This window comes from Artemia sp. Qi Xiang Cuo, chromosome 16 (genome assembly GCF_049724085.1).
Source record: "Artemia sp. Qi Xiang Cuo chromosome 16, ASM4972408v1, whole genome shotgun sequence".
Classification (NCBI taxonomy): domain Eukaryota; kingdom Metazoa; phylum Arthropoda; class Branchiopoda; order Anostraca; family Artemiidae; genus Artemia; species Artemia sp. Qi Xiang Cuo.
In genome coordinates this window covers 7313452-7326282 of record NC_142809.1, presented here as the reverse complement: position 1 = coordinate 7326282, position 12831 = coordinate 7313452, and the positions used below count along the sequence as shown (strand labels likewise).

Genomic DNA, 12831 nt, shown 5'->3' with positions numbered 1-12831 from the left:
CCGGGCTCCCAAAGGTCCACCGGTGCCCCAAAGGCCATCCACCGGTCCCCCGGCGCCACAAAGGCCCACCCAGACCCCCACAGGCCATCTCCGGATTCCAACGCCCATCCCAGTAGTGTTTGTTTGTGGTTTATATTGTCACAGTTATATTTTCTTGATTTTTTAAAGTTCATTTTGAGTTTTTATCGTTGAAATGCAAGAGTTAGACTATTTAAATAGTGGCTTGTTGTGGTTTACCTTGTCAAAGTTAAATTTTATAGATTTTTCAATGTTAATTCTGAATTTCTTTATTTGTTATGCACGAGTTGGAATATTTCAGTAGTGTTTGGTTGTGGTTTACCTTGTCACAGTTACATTTTCTTGATTTTTCAAAGTTCATTTTGAATTTCTTTCGTTGAAATGCAAGAGATGGAATATTTCAGTAGATTTTGGTCGTGGTTTAAATTGTCACAGTTACATTTTCTTGATTTTTCAAAGTTCATTTTGAATTTCTTTCGTTGAAATGCAAGAGTTGGAATATTTCAGTAGAGTTCGGTTGTGGTTTACCTTGTCAAAGTTACATTTTCTTGATTTTTCAACGCTCATTTTGAATTTCCTTTGTTGAAATGCAAGAGTTGGAATATTTCAGTAGTGTTTGGTTGTGGTTTACCTTGTCACATTTACATTTTCATGATTTTTCAAAGATCATTTTGAATTTCTTTCCTTGAAAAGCAAGAGTTGGAATATTTCAGTAGTGTTTGCTTATGGTTTACCTTGTCACAGTTACATTTTCTTGATTTTTCAAAGTTCAATTGAATTTCTTTAGTTGAAATGAAAGAGTTGGAATATTTCAGTAGTGTTTGGTTATGGTTTACCTTGTCACAGTTACATTATCTTGATTTTTCAAAGTTCATTTCGAATTTCTTTCGTTGAAATGCAAGAGTTGGAATATTTCAGTGGTGTTTGGTTATGGTTTACCTTGTCACAGTTACATTTTCCTGATTTTTCAAAGTTCATTTTGAATTTCTATAGTTGAAATGCAAGTGGTGGACTATGTCAGTAGTGTTTTGTCAGTGATGACCGTGTCACATGTTCCTTGTCATGAGTGTCAAAAGCTCATTTTGAATTTCTGTTCTTGAAATGGAAGACTTGAAATATTTGGGTAGTGGTCGGTGATTTTTTACATTGTAGGAGATGCATTTTCTTGTGTGTTCTAATTTCATTTTTAATTTATTTCGTTGAAATTAACGAGTTGGACTATTTCAGTTGTGTATGGTTATGGGTTAACTTGTCACAGATACAATTTCATGATTTTTCAAAGTTCATTTTGTATTTCTTTCATTGAAAAATAAGAGTTGGAATATTTCAGTAGTGTATGGTCTTGTTTTACCTTGTCACAGTTACATTTTCATGATTTTTCAAAGTTCATTTCGAATTTCTTTCATTGAAATGCAAGAGTTGGAATATTTCAGTAGCGTTTGGTTGTGGTTTAACTTGTCACAGTTACATTTTCTTGATTTTTAAAAGTTCATTTTGAATTTATTTCGTTGAAATGCAAGAGTTGGAATATTTCAGTCGTGTTTGTTTTTGGTTTACCTTTTCAGAGTTACATTTTCTTGATTTTTCAAAGTTCATTTTGAATTTCTTTCGTTGAAATTCAAGAGTTGGAATATTTCACTAGTGATTGGTTGGTGGTTTACCTTGTCAAATTTACATTTTATTGATTTTTAAAAGTTCATTTTTGAATTTCTTTCGTTGAAAAGCAAGAGTTGGAGTATTTCAGTAGTGTTTGCTTATGGTTTACATTGTCACAGTTACATTTTCTTGATTTTTAAAAGTTCATTTGAATTTATTTATTTGAAATGCAAGAGTTGGAATATTTCAGCAGTGTTAGGTTGTGGTGTACCTTGTCACAGTTACATTTTCTTGATTTTTCAAAGTTAATTTTGAATTTCTTTCGTTGAAATGCAAGAGTTGGAATATTTCAGTAGTGTTTGGTTGTGGTTTACCTTGTCACAGTTACATTTTCTTGATTTTTAAAATTTCATTTGAATTTATTTCGTTGATATGCAAGAGTTGGAATATTTCAGTAGCGTTAGGTTGTGGTTTACCTTGTCACAGTTACATTTTCATGATTTTTCAAAGTTCATTTTGAATTTTTATCGTTGAAATGCAAGAGTTGGAATATTTCAGTAGTGTTTGGTTGTGGTTTACCTTGTCAAAGTTACATTTTCTTGATTTTTCAAAGTTCATTTTGAATTTCTTTCGTTGAAAAGCAAGAGTTGGAATATTTCAGTAGTGTTTGCTTGTGGTTTACCTTGTCACAGTTAAATTTTCTTGATTTTTCAAAGTTCATTTGAATTTCTTTAATTGAAATGCAAGAGGTGGAATATTTCAGTAGTGTTTGGTTGTGGTATACCTTGACACAGTTAAATTTTCTTGATTTTTCAAAGTTCAGTTTTAATTTCTTTCTTTGAAATGCAATAGTTGGAATATTTCAGTAGTGTTTTGTCGTTGTTTACCTTGTCACAGTTAAATTTTCCTTATTTTTCAAAGTTCATTTTGAATTTTTTTCATTGAAATGCAAGAGTTGGACTATTTCAGTAGTGTTTGGTTGTGGTTTACCTTGTCACAGTTACATTTTCATGATTATTCAAAGCTCATTTTGAATTTCTTTCGTTGAAATGCAAGAGTTGGTATATTTCAGTAGTGTTTGCTTATTTTTTACCTTGTCACAGTTACATTTTCTTGATTTTTCAAAGTTCATTTTGAATTTCTTTCGTTGAAATGCAAGAGTTGGAATATTTCAGTAGTGTTTGGTTATGGTTTACATTGTCACAGTTACATTTTCTTGATTTTTCAAAGTTTATTTAGAATTTCTGTCGTTGAAATGCAAGAGTTGGACTATTTCAGTGGTGTTTGGTTATGGTTTACCTTATCACAGTTACATTTTCTTGATTTTTCAAAGCTCATTTTGAATTTCTTTATTTGAAAAGCAAGAGTTGGAATATGTCAGAAGTGTTTGCTTATGGTTTACCTTGTCACTGTTGCATTATCTTGATTTTTCAAAGTTAATTTGAATTTATTTTGTTGAAATGCAAGAGTTGGAATATTCCAGTAGTGTTTGCGTATGGTTTACCTTGTCACAGTTGCATTTTCTTGATTTTTCAAAGTTCTTTTGTATTTCTTTCGTTGAAATTCAAGAGTTGTAATATTTGATTTGTTGTTGCTTATTGTTTACCGTGTCAAAGATTGATTTTATTGAATTTTAAAAGTTCATTTTAAATTTCTTTCATTGAAATGCAAGAGTTGGAATATTTCAGTAGTGTTTGGTTATGGTTCACCTTATCACAGTTACATTTTCTTGATTTTCAAATTAATTTTGAATTTCTCTCATTGAAATGCATGAGTTGGACTATTTCACTAGAGTTTGGTTCTGGTTTACCTTGCCACATTTACACACATGTATACACATGTACACACATGTGCTTATCATGAGTGCTCATGATAAGTTAACCTAACCTTTTCCGGTGAGTATGGTTAGGTTAGACTAGATTAAGTTAGGTTAGATTAGGTTAGGTTAGGTTAGCCCATGTACGCTTCACATAGGTTAGATTAGGTTAGGTGAGAGACAGGCAAAAGTTAGGTGTATGATTAGGTTAGGTTAGGTTAGATTAAGTTAGGTTAGGTTAAGTTAGGTTAGGCTAGGTTAGCCTACGTACACGCGCGTACGTAGGCTAACCTAGCCTAACCTAACTTAACCTAACCTAACTTAATCTAACCTAACCTAACCTAATCATACACCTAACTTTTTACCTGTCTCTCACCTAACCTAAGCTAACCTAAGTGAAGCGTACATGGGCTAACCTAACTTAACCTAATCTAACCTAGCTTAATCTAGTCTAACCTAACCATACTCACCGGAAAAGGTTAGGTTAACTTATCATGAGCACTCATGATAAGCACATGTGTGTACATGTGTATACATGTGTGTAAATATGGCAAGGTAAACCAGAACCAAACACTAGTGAAATATTCCAACTCGTGCATTTCAATGAAAGAAATTCAAAATGAATTTGAAAATCAAGAAAATGTAACTGTGATAATGTGAACCATAACCAAACACTACTGAAATAGTCCAACTCTTGCATTTCAACGAAAGAAATTCTAAATGAACTTTGAAAAATCAAGAAAATTTAAATGTGTCAATGTAAACCATAACCAAACACTACTGAAATATTACAACTCTTGCATTTCAACGAAAGAAATTCAAATGAACTTTGAAAAATCAAGAAAATGCAACTGTGACAAGGTAAACCATAAGCAAACACTACTGAAATATTCCAACTCTTGCATTTCAACGAAAGAAATTCAAATGAACTTTGAAAAATCAAGAGAATGCAACTGTGACAAGGTAAACCATAAGCAAACACTTCTGAAATATTCCAATTCTTGCTTTTCAACGAAAGAAATTCAAAATGATCTTTGAAAAATCAAGAAAATGTAACTGTGATAATGTAAACCATAACCAAACACAACTGAAATAGTACAACTCTTGCATTTCAACGAAAGAAATCCTAAATGAACTTTGAAAAATCAAGAAAATGTAACTGTGACAAGGTAAACCATAAACAAACACTACTGAAATATTCCAACTCTTTCATTTCAACGAAATAAATTAAAAATGAACTTTGAAAAATCAAGATAATGTAACTGTGACAAGGTAAACCATAAGCAAACACTACTGAAATATTCCAACTCTTGCATTTCAACGAAAGAAATTCAAAATGATCTTTGAATATTAAAGAAAATGTAACTGTGACAAGGTAAGCCAAAACCATACACTACTGAAATAGTCCAACTCTTGCATTTCAATGAAAGAAATTCAAAATGAACTTTGAAAAATCAAGAAAATGTAACTGTGACAATGTAAACCACGACCAAACACTACTGAAATATTCCAACTATTGCATTTCAATGAAATAAATTCAAAATGAACTTTGAAAAAACAAGAAAATTTAACTGTGTCAAGGTAAACCACAACCAAACACTTCTGAAATGTTACACATCTTGCATTACAATGAAAGAAATTAAAATGAACTTTGGAAAATAAATAAAATGTAACTGTGACAAGTTAAACCACAAGCAAACACTACTGAAATATTCCAACTCTTGCTTTTCAACGAAAGAAATTCAAAATGAACTTTGAAAAATCAAGAAAATTTAACTTTGACAAGTTAAAACACAACCAAACACTACTGAAATATTCCAACTCTTGCATTTCAACTATATAAATTAAAAATGAACTTTGAAAAATCAAGAAAATGTAACTGTGAAAAGGTAAACCACAACCGAACGCTACTTAAATAGTCCAACTCTTGCATTTCAACTAAATAAATTCAAATGAACTTTGAAAAATCAAGAAAATGTAACTGTGACAAGGTAAACCACAAGCAAACACTACTGAAATATTCCAACTCTTGCATTTCAACGAAAGAAATTCAAAATTAACTTTGAAAAATCAATAAAATTTAACTCTGACAAGGTAAACCACAACCAAACACTGCTGAAATATTCCAACTCTTGCATTTCAACGAAAGAAATTCAAATTAACTTTGAAAAATCAAGAAAATGTAACTGTGACAAGGTAAACCATAAGCAAACACTACTGAAATATTCCAACTCTTGATTTTCAACGAAATAAATTCAAAAATGAACTTTTAAAAATCAAGAAAATGTAATTGTGACAAGGTAAACCACAACCAAACACTAGTGAAATATTCCAACTATTGCATTTCAACTAAAGAAATTAAAAATGAACTTTGAAAAATCAAAAAAATTTAACTTTGACAAGGTAAACCATAACCAAACACTACTGAAATATTCCAAATCTTGCATTTCAACGAAAGAAATTCAAAATGAAATTTGAAAAATAAAGAAAATGTAACTGTGACAAGTTAAACCACAACCAAACTCTACTGAAATATTCCAACTCTTGCATTTCAATGAAAGAAATTCAAAATGAACTTTGAAAAATCAAGAAAATGTAACTGTGACAAGGTAAACCACGACCATACACTACTGAAATATTCCACCTCTAGAATTAAAACTAAATAAATTAAAAATTAACTTAGAAAAATCAAGAAAATGTAACTGTGACAAGTTAAACCATAAACAAACACTAGTTAAATATTCCAACTCTTGCATTTCAACGAAAGAAATTCAAAATGAACTTTGAAAAATCAAGAAAATGCAACTGTTACATTTTAACACATAAAAGCACACGACCGACTGATACCTTGTATTGCATTTATGGGATATTTATTAAAAATTAAAATTTGTCTTTAATGAAAATTAAACTGTGTCACAGGAATCACTGCCAAACCACACAAGAACTTTACCCACACGGGCATTAAAACGAAACACATTCAAATGACCTTTTACAAGACATGAAAATGTACATGTGTCATGTTAAATCAATAACAAACACCACTGAAATAGTACAACTCTTGCATTTCAACGAAAGAAATTCTAAATGAACTTTGAAAAATCATGATAATGTAACTGTGACAAGGTAAACCATAACAAAACACTACTGAAATATTCAAAATCTTGAATTTAAACGAAATAATTTCAATTGAACATTGACAAATCATGAAAATGTATCTGTGACAAGGTAAACCCTATGCAAAACCTACTGAAATATTTCAGCTCTCTCATTTCAACGGAAGAAATTCAAAATTAGCTTTGACACATCATGAAAATGTAACTGTGACAAGGTAAACCACAACCAAACACTTCTGAAATAGTCCAACTCTTGCATTTCAACAAAGGAAATTCAAAATGAGCGTTGAAAAATCAAGAAAATGTAACTTTGACAAGGTAAACCACAACCGAACGCTAGTGAAAAATTCCAACTCTTGCATTTCAACGAAAGAAATTCAAAATGAACTTTGAAAAATCAAGAAAATGTAACTGTGACAAGGTAAACCACGACCAAACACTACTGAAATATACCAACTCTGGCATTTCAACGAAAGAAATTCAAAATGAACATTGAAAAATCTAGAAAATGTAACTGTGACAAGGTAAACCACAACAAAACACTACTGAAATATTCAAACTTTTGCATGTCAATGAAAGAAATTCAGAATTAACTTTTAAAAATCTAGAAAATGTAACTGTGAGAATGTAAACCACAACAAGACAATCTTGAAATAGTTTAACTCGTTCATTTCAACGATAGAACCTCAGAATGAACTACTAAAAATTATGAAAATGTAACTGTGACAATGTAAACCACAACCGAAAACTCCTGGGATGGGCGTTGGAGTCCGGAGATGGCATTTGGGGGTCTGGGTGGGCCTTTGGGGCGCCGGGGGACCGGTGGATGGCCTTTGGGGCACCGGTGGTCCTTTGGGAGCCCGGGGGACCTTTGAGGACCAGGGGAGGGCCTTTGGGGTAGTTGGGGACCGTGGAGGGCCTTTGGGACCCCGTTGGTCCTTTGAGAGCTCGATGGGCCTTTGGGGACCGGAGGAGGACCTTTGGGGCACAGGGAGGGCCTTTGGGGGTCCGGGGGGCCAGTTGGGGGCCTGGGGGGCCTTTGGGGCACTGGGTGGGCCTTTGAGGGTCTGGGTGGGCCGTTGGGGGCGCCGGTGGCGGGCCTTTGGGAGCTGGGGGGGCTTTGAGGACCGGGGGCTTCCTTCGGGGTTGGGTTAGAGGACCTCACAACACTGTTCAAATGAAACTTGTGTATTATAACGACCACACTCAAAACCTCCTCCAAAATCTCTTCAAAAATCTTCTTTTAAAATGTCTCTATCTGTTTCGCCGAAATAGTTCCATAACCTGTCTAAAACGGTTTCGCCCAAATAATCACTAAACGTAAATTCAGCGTGTTCCTTTGTTATTGGCATCTCTGTGCTAACGCATTTCAAATTAATATGAAACCTTCTCGTGCGCTAAAACAATTCATCGCTAAGATGTTTCTTGCCTAATTGCTTCCATGGCCTTTGGTTATTAATATCCTTTGGAGTTCGACCAAAAGAGTTGTTCCCGAGGCAATGACATTAATGACTTGGATCTATTCCTAGAGAAATGTTTCTAGGCGGAAATTTTTAAAGTCTGACAGATGATGTCATTGATTGATTGATCTGTCAAGAAAGGGAAAATTAATTTGTTGTTTCTAAGGGGAATTATTGATTCACGATAGGTGAATTGAGGTCGACTGCACAGGTGTTCCAAATTCCGGGAAACTCATAACATTGCCTAGAGCAATAACAACAAATACTATTTCTGGACACCATGACATTCGCGATCGATTACGCAATCAAGTTCTCGGAAATTCACTTCCCCCTTGAGTCATAGATCAATAACATTGCTCCCGTTAGAATTCAATGCGCATGTGCAACCTTCGCTCCGGAGCTATTACACATAGAAACATCAAATAAATCGACCTTGGAAAAAGAGGTCATTGACCCCATTAGCCACGTATTCTCCCTAGGGACTCTATGCCCATATCTGGTGTTCGCGTGGGAGTTTTAAAAAAAAGTGTCCGGATCGGGATTCGAAGGGGTGGTGTAATCGTCGGACCTTTACCCCCTCCTCTACTGCCAGATTTCATAGATTTATTTAAAAAACGATCAAGAATTAAATTAAAAAACAAGTTTTTTCAATTTCAATCAAACAGCGACTTTAAAAATTAAAACGAACAGAAATTATTACGTATATGGGGGGTGGGGTGGGTTACTCCTCCCAAATACCTCGCTCTTTACGCTATAATTTGAATTCTGTCCCAATTCTTTATGAACGACTCCTGAAATACTATGTTCGTTTAATTCGAACAATAAGAAGCTTTTTTTAGAAGTAGTATTAAGAAATTTTAACGTAAAGAACGAGGTATTTTGGAGGAGTAGCCTAACCCCCCTCATATATGTAAATATTTCTGTTCGTTTAAGTTTTAATTTTGCTCGTTACTTTCTGTTGAGAAAACTTTTTTTTTATTGAATTACCCATTAAAAGCTAGGAGCTAAGGCTTATTTACCTGCTTTATGAGAAAGAGGGGAAACACCCCCTAAATAGGAGAAGAGAAATATTACCATTTAAAATCGATGAAAACAAATAATGTTATCCGTTATTGTCAATACCTATTTTTGATATGAAACAGTCACATCAAACCTGGCTCCACCCCACCCATCTTCCTTTGCACAAAATTCACACAAAATTGAATAAAAAAAAAGATCAAAGGCTTTAATATAATCGGAAGTTTGATTTTAACCCAACATCCAATTAATCGAATTATAACTATAATTATCAAATAATTAATTTTAGTTATTTTGTTTACTTGGTGTGTTATCGCGTAATAAAAAAAAATAATTACACGTTTCTAAAGGGTCTTTTCTTAAATATGGGTGGCGTTTTCTTTTTCTCTTTTTCTCCCGAGTTTTGTAAGTTTTCACATTTTGAATCACTTCTTGTGATTCTCTGTGAATATCTCCTTATTTGCTTCCCTTTTTCGGCCATTACTTCCACAATCCCGAAATATTTCTACAAAAAGAATTTGATTATTTTGAAATCCTTTTAAAAATTACTATCGTGAATTGAAGAACGTTAGCAGTAGATACCAATTGTTAGTTTTATTTTACGCTAATATTCGGAGAGATTTCCTCTCTTCCTTTGCACAAAATTCCTTTTCCTTTTCACAAAATTCCTTTTCCTTTGCACAAAGTTCTTTGGAAGGTCTTGTGCTTGGTAAATAAAACTTTCAAGAATGGATCGTCAGCCTAAATGAGGATCCGAATAGCTGCTTTAATGGTTCTATATCAGGGATTTATCCACGGGAAGGGGCGGGGCTTGAGCTTCGCCCTCGCAGAAAAAATTACATTTTCCTGTATTTCTAGACACTTCTTATTTAAAATATCAAATAGAATCTTTTATCTTTCAATATTGTGCTTCAAAATCTTTTCCATTATTATCCCCGCCCTTCTCCCCCTCCCCTCAAAAAAAGGCTTTTTAGGCTTGCAAGATTCTGTGAGAAAGGTTCTGATAAATTGAAAAAACAAACAATAACAATACTAATAAAAGAAACAATAAATTCGAATCCAAATAATAATTTGGCTTCGAATCTGATGCAAATCCTCGGACCTTGCTAAGGTCTTCAGAGTAAGAAATTCTTAACCCTTTCAGACCTGAACCAAGAAGAAGTTGCGTAAAAATTCTGAAAATAGCAGAGAGTGATCCTGGAGGTTCAACTAGAACATTTATTTAAAAAAAATTTTTATTTCATTCCAAATCCAAACTGTGAATGGTTACCATATGGTCACGTCAGGTATATACAGATACTATTAGTAGAGGAGGGGGTCCGACTCCCACGATTACACCACCCCTTCGAATCCCGATCCGGACACTTTTTTAAAACTCCCACGATCACCACGTGGTTTATGGTCCAAATAAGGGCATAGCCTCCCCAGGGAGAAAGATTGCGTAATGGGGTCAATGACCTCTTTTTCCAAGGTCGATTTATTTGATGTTTCTATGTGTAATAACTCCGGGACGAAGGTTGCACAAGCGCATTGAATTCTAACGGGAACAATGTTATTGATCTAGGACTCGAGGGGGAAGTGAATTTCCGAGAAATTGATTGCGTAATCAAAGTGTGTTAACAACAACAACAACGACCTTGACATTCGCTGAGAGCGTGCACTTACAACAACAACAACATCGACCGTGGAACACCTGTGCTGTCGACCTCAATTCACCTATCGTGAATCAATAATTCCCCTTAGAAACAACAAATTAATTCCCATTTCGTGACATATCAATCAATCAATGACATCATCTGTCAGACTTTAAAAATTTTCGCCCTAGAAACATTTCTCCAGGAATAGATCCAAGTCATTAATGTCTTTGCCTCGGAAACAACTCTTTTGGTCGAACTCCAAAGGATATTAATAGCCAAAGGCCATGGAAACAATTAGGCAAGAAGCATCTTAGCGATGAATTGTTTTAGCGCGCGAAAAGGTTTCATATTAATTTGAAATGCGTTAGCACAGAGATGCCAATAACAAAGGAACACGCTGAATTTACGTTTAGGGATTATTTGGGCGAAACCGTTTTAGACAGGTTATGGAACTATTTCGGCGAAACAGATAGAGACATTTAAAAGAAGATTTTGAAGAGATTTTGGAGGAGGTTTTGAGTGTGGTCGTTATAATACACAAGTTTCATTTGAACAGTGTTGTGAGGTCCTCTAACCCAACCCCAAAGGGTTCCAATCCTCCTACCCCAACCCCAAAGGTCCCGGTCCTCAAAGGCCCCCCAAGCTCCCAAAGGCCCTCCACCGGTCCCCCAATGTGCCCCCGGCTCCCAACTGGCCCCCCGGACCCCCAAAGCCCATCCCCCGGTCCCCAAAGGTCCCCCCGAGCTCCCACAGGACCACCGACCCTCAAGGGACCCACAGACCCTCAAAGGCTCTCCCCGAGCACCCGTCTTTCGTTGATGTGTGTTGTCTGAAACCTATGATTTGGGATGTGTAGTTTGCTACTTCAGGCTTTTCTGAGCTAAGGTTTCCTAGTATTTCCTAGGTGAATGTTGTCTGAAACCAATAGTTTGGGATGAGTAGTTTGCTATTTCAGGCTTTTATGAGCTAGGTTTCTTAGCCTTTCGTTGGTGTGTGTTGAGTGAAACTTATGATTTGGGATATGTAGTTTGCTATTTTTGACTTTTCTGAGTTGGATTTCTTAGTCTTTCATAGGTGTGTGGTGTCTGAAACCTATGATTTGGGATGTGTAGTTTGCTATTTTCGACTTTTCTGAGCTGGATTTCTTAGCCTTTCATAGGTATGCGTTGTCAGAAAATTATGATTTGGGATGTATAGTTTGCTATTTCAGGCTTTTCTGAGCTAAGGTTTTCTAGTATTTCGTAGGTGAATGTTGTCTGAAACCAATAGTTTGGGATGAATAGTTTGCTATTTTTGACTTTTCTGAGCTAGGTTTCTTAGTCTTTCGTTGGTGTGTGTTGACTGAAACCGAGGATTTGGGATATGTAGTTTGCTATTTTTGACTTTTTTGAGCTGGATTTCTTAGTCTTTCATAGGTGTGTGTTGTATGAAACCTATGATTTGGGATGGGTGGATTGCTACTTTCGACTTTTCTGAGCTATGGTTTTCTAGCATTTCGTAGGTGAAGGTTGTCTGAAACCAATAGTTTGAGATGAGTAGTTTGCTATTTCAGGCTTTTATGAGCTGGGTTTCTTAGCCGTTCATAAATGAGTGTTGTCTGAAACCGATGATTTGGGATATGTAATTTGCTATTTTTGACTTTTCTGAGTTGGATTTCTTAGTCTTTCATAGGTGTGTGGTGTCTGAAACCTATGATTTGGGATGTGTGGGTTGCTATTTTCGACTTTTCTGAGCTGGATTTCTTAGCCTTTCATAGGTATGCGTTGTCAGAAAATTATGATTTGGGATGTATAGTTTGCTATTTCAGGCTTTTCTGAGCTAAGGTTTTATAGTATTTCGTAGGTGAATGTTGTCTGAAACCAATAGTTTGGGATGAATAGTTTGCTATTTTTGACTTTTCTGAGCTAGGTTTCTTAGTCTTTCGTTGGTGTGTGTTGACTGAAACCGATGATTTGGGATATGTAGTTTGCTATTTTTGACTTTTCTGAGCTGGATTTCTTAGTCTTTCATAGGTGTGTGTTTTATGAAACCTATGATTTGGGATTAGGGGTTTGCTAGTTTTGACTTTTCTGAGCTGGGTTTCTTAGTCATTCGTTGGTGTTTGTTGTCTGAAACCTATAGTTTGGGATGACTAATTTGCTATTTTTGTCTTTTCTGAGCTAGGTTTCTTAGCC

The 12831-nt window shown here is 35.0% G+C and overlaps 1 protein-coding gene across 1 annotated transcript in view; it reads left to right on the top strand.

Annotated features, from left to right (window-relative positions):
• Positions 1-12831, top strand: part of LOC148942519 (NPC intracellular cholesterol transporter 1-like) — a 230048-nt gene that overhangs the window by 118781 nt on the left and 98436 nt on the right. The window lies entirely within an intron of this gene.